We start from the raw sequence: 4,409 nt of genomic DNA on the forward strand, positions 1-4,409 counted from the left end.
CAACCCACAACGAAAAAAAGGTTTGTCCCCGAAATTGCGGTGTAATTGGGAAGGCCCATACACAGTTATAAAACGGATCAACGATGTAGTGTACCGCATACAAACCATTGGCAAACCACGAACCAAAATGAAAATGGTTCTTTTGGAAAGGCTGTCAGCGTTTAGATCAAGAGATTTGTATGATCGGGACGATCAGACTTAAGTGGAGGGCAGTGTTACGAATACTAAGGGGTACTGCCATCTCTAAGACGATGCTAAGCAGTGACTGTATGCACATCCATAAATCAATCATGTATCTACATAAACGAATCAACCATTATGTCTACACATATGTACGTACACGCAGCGGAGAAGAGATGCACAAACACATGCAGATATCTTATCTGAGATGCTCCCAAAAGTATGCAATTGTAATTGTGGAAGTGTCGTTCACAAACACAAGCGCATATGATAGCTATACACGTACATCTGTAGTTGTAGCTGAGAAATTTATAACTAACTAGTAAGTTCTGGAATTAGAAAAGCCTAGAAATATGCAACGAGGAAATCAGACAGTATAAAAAGGCGACAACAGTAGAGGCGAGTAATTTTTGTTTAAGCTATTAGTCAGTTTGGTTATTAAGCAAGCTAGTTGCAAAGTATAAGTGTTATTGTGAAGTACTTTAATAAAGGGCATTTTTCCATTATTCAATAATGGAGTTATTTATTCAACAGTTTAGCGATACGAACGCTAGCAGAAGATTGCAAATAAGGGGAATTGTGTAAAGAACAGTATGTTGAATTGTGGCAGGATTTACAGATCGCGTCCCAACACATTTTTTGTTTACAGTTTACTCTTTCCATTCTCATTCCGAACGAAAAAAGTACAAAAACTGTAAGTCAAATGTGAACAAATTTGTCTTAACCACGAGCAGTGAATTCAAGTCACTTCATCCAATCGTCACTTGTAAACAATCAGCTTTTCATACGTATGCAATGAAAAGACCAACCAAAAGATATTAGGTAGTAATACTATTTAGTTTTCAACTCGACCCACATAAACCTTTGAGATAAAAAATGTAGTAGAAAAATTAGAGCGGAGTAAAATACTCCGAAAATTCATTCAAATTTGTCTTTAATGAACTACTCGTAGTACCCATCGCTTTCAATGCTTTCTTGACTGTTTGTACGCTACGCTCCGCTTGTCCGTTAGTTTCTGGGTGATACGGCGCTGAATATTTGTGATATTTAACACCAACTGCTGTCAGAAAGTTGTTAAATTCTGTAGAAGTGAAATTTGTTCCATTATCAGAAACGACAGTTAGCGGCACGCCGTAAGCCGCAAACACTTCGTCCAACAACGCAATAGTCGCCGTTGCTGTTACAGATTTAGTAACGCTCACTTCTAACCACTTACTGTATGCGTCCGAGATTACCAGCAACATCGTTCTGTCGAAAGGTCCCGTATAGTCGATATGAATACGCTCCCATGGTCCCTTGGGGTATTCCCAATGATGATCCTCACTTTTTGCCGGTTTGTTTGCTTGTCTTGCACATGCATCACATTGGTTCGCAATATTCTCGATATCATTGTCTATGCCCGGCCAGTACATGAATGAGCGAGCAATCCCTTTCATCTTAACAATTCCTAAATGCCCTGTGTGTAAATTGTCAAGCAGTTTGTTTCGATATTTTGGTGGAATAACAACACGATGTTCTAACGTCAAACATCCGGAGGACAACTTATAATTGATTTCTGGGGATTTGTACCCTGCCCCTTTCAAGCACTGGCCACTTTCCAGTAGTTTAATTATTTTACCCATTCGTTCATCTTTTCTGGACTCTCTTGCTATGTGTTCTGAACTTAGTGGTAATTGGTTGATTTGGCGAATCATGAAGTGGTCGAGCTCATCATATTCGTCTAGATTCGTCATGGCTGCCTGCTGCAACTGGTTAATTTGTAATGATTTCGGTGGCTGAAAGTGGGCGCATGAAAGATAGTCGGCATTCGCGTTCGCATTTGAGCTCTTGTACACTACCTCGAAATCAAATCTGCTTAAAAAGTCTGCGTAGTTCGCGACTCTACTTATGCATAATACTGGAAGCGATTTGTCAGGTTGTAATATTTGTGACAATGGCGCATGTATAAATATTTGAAAAATTTCTGAACCGCCCACACAATTGCCAATGCCTCTTTGTCAATATGTGGATAGCGTTGTTCTGTAGCATTCAATGTTCGACTTGCGTATGCAATTGGTCGTTCGGTCGCGTTCTATAAACGGTGTGAAAGCACGGCTCCTAGTCCTGTTGGACTCGCGTCTGTTGCCAGTAGTACAGGTAGTGTTGGGTCGTATGGCATCAACACTTGAGGTGAAACCAACGTCTCTTTCAATAGGACAAACGCTGCGTTTGCTTCCTTAGTCCAGTAAAATTTCTCTCTTTTCAGCATATCCCGCAATGGCCGTGCACTTGTGTCCAAATCTGGAATAAATGCGCTATAATACGTGGTTTTTCCTAAAAACAGCTGTAACTCTTCGAAAGTCGTTGGCTTGGGAGCGTTTAGTACCGCTTCAATGTGTTTTTCGGATTTATGTATGCCCTGTTCGTCGATGCGGTGGTCAAGGAACTCCACCGATGGTGTCGCAAAGACTCACTTTGACTTGTTCAAATGCAAACCATGTGATTTAATGCGATTTAGTGTCGTTTCCAAAACTATCAGTAGCTGCTCGAAGTTTTCAGCAAACACCAAGATATCATCAAAAAAATTTAAAACATTTGGGACTCCCTGTAACACAGTCTCCATTTTTCTTTGCCAGATAGCTGGAATATTTGCTGCTCCATATACCGCACGAGTAGGTCGTATTAACCCATGCGTCACTGTATTTAATGTCAATACATGCGCAAAGTCATCGTCAATTGTTAAATGCGTATATGCATCTGTTATATCTAATTGACAAAATATTGTAGCGTTTTTCATTTTATTAAACAAATCTTCTGCTTTTGGAATCGGGTGTTCGTCGATGATCATTTTTGGATTGACAGTGGGCTTATAATTACCGGTAATGCGAATACCCCCATTCTTTTTTGCTACTACGTATGTTGTTGAGGCCCATTCTGAATGCTCCATTTTCTTGTAAAAACCTCACAGAATTTTAAAATCTATTTCCTGGGCATACTCCTCTCTCAGCGCCATCGGTACATCGCGCACTCGCGCGAAAACTGGTGTTGCTCCAGCTTTGAGCTTTAATTTTGCAGGTGGCCCACTCAACTTCCCAGCTGTCGTACTGAAGATGTCCTCAAAACGTGTAATGAGATGTTGCAGTCGCATTTGTTGGTTTATTGATAGTTTTGGTGCTGTTGAATTTATAGTATTGATTCGGTTAGACGATGAAAACAGTTCAGTGAAGTTTATTTCTCGTGCGAATTGCGATATCCATTCTCGGCCGCAAAGTGTATTACAATCTCCTTGAACGACATACAAATTAAGTCGTCGTGAATTTTTTCCCATTGTCGCAGTTACTACGACCCGTCCAATGCAGTTCACCTTGTGGCCCGTATAGCTTGTAAATCATCGATCTGTCTTTAACGACCTAAAATTTGGTTTAATCGAACGCAACGTTTTGCAATTCATTACTGCACATGGTGCACCCGTATTTAATTTCATCTGAATTTGTTTCCCATCTATATATATAGGAACCATTTTTCTATCTACTGCATTGCATGCATTAACACTGTTTAGTGTTTGAACTGATTCACATTCATCCTCTGAAATCTGATCTAATTTGGTACTTTTATAGTGTTTATTTAATTAATGAAATAAGTTAATTGTTACATTTTAAGTTTAATGCGTCAAAGTATATCAATTACTTACTTACTTAATTGGCGCTTAACCGTCTAAACGGTTATGGCCGTCCAACAAGGCGCGCCAGTCGCTTCTTCGCTCCGCCAACCGGCGCCAATTGGTCACACCAAGGGAGTTTAAATCGTTTTCCACCTGGTCCTTTCAACGGAGTGGGGGCCGCCCTCTACCTCTGCTTCCATAGGCGGGTTCCGATAGGAACACTTTCTTGGCCGGAGCATCATCTTTCATTCGCATAACATGGCCTAGCCAGCGCAGCCGCTGCGTTTTAATTCGCTGGACTATGTTGATGTCTGCGTATAGCTCGTACAGCTCATCATTAAATCTTCTTCGGTACTCGCCACCGCCAACGCGTAGAGGTCCAGAGGTTGGAGGGTGGGGCCGTGTGTAGAAGTCCACGAAATTGGGGAAAGCTTCTGACCGCCACTCAGCTGGGAATGGCCAGAGCGATTCTTTTGCATGCGGTTCAAGCAGCTCACTACTGCCGGTCGCTTGCGGCCAAGTATCCTCTGGGTAGCCGCTAAACACCCGTTTAGCGGTGAGCTAATGTGAGAAGGCGACAACCTGGCTA

The sequence above is a fragment of the Eurosta solidaginis genome, chromosome 1 (assembly GCF_040869045.1).
Source record: "Eurosta solidaginis isolate ZX-2024a chromosome 1, ASM4086904v1, whole genome shotgun sequence".
NCBI classification, from domain to species: domain Eukaryota; kingdom Metazoa; phylum Arthropoda; class Insecta; order Diptera; family Tephritidae; genus Eurosta; species Eurosta solidaginis.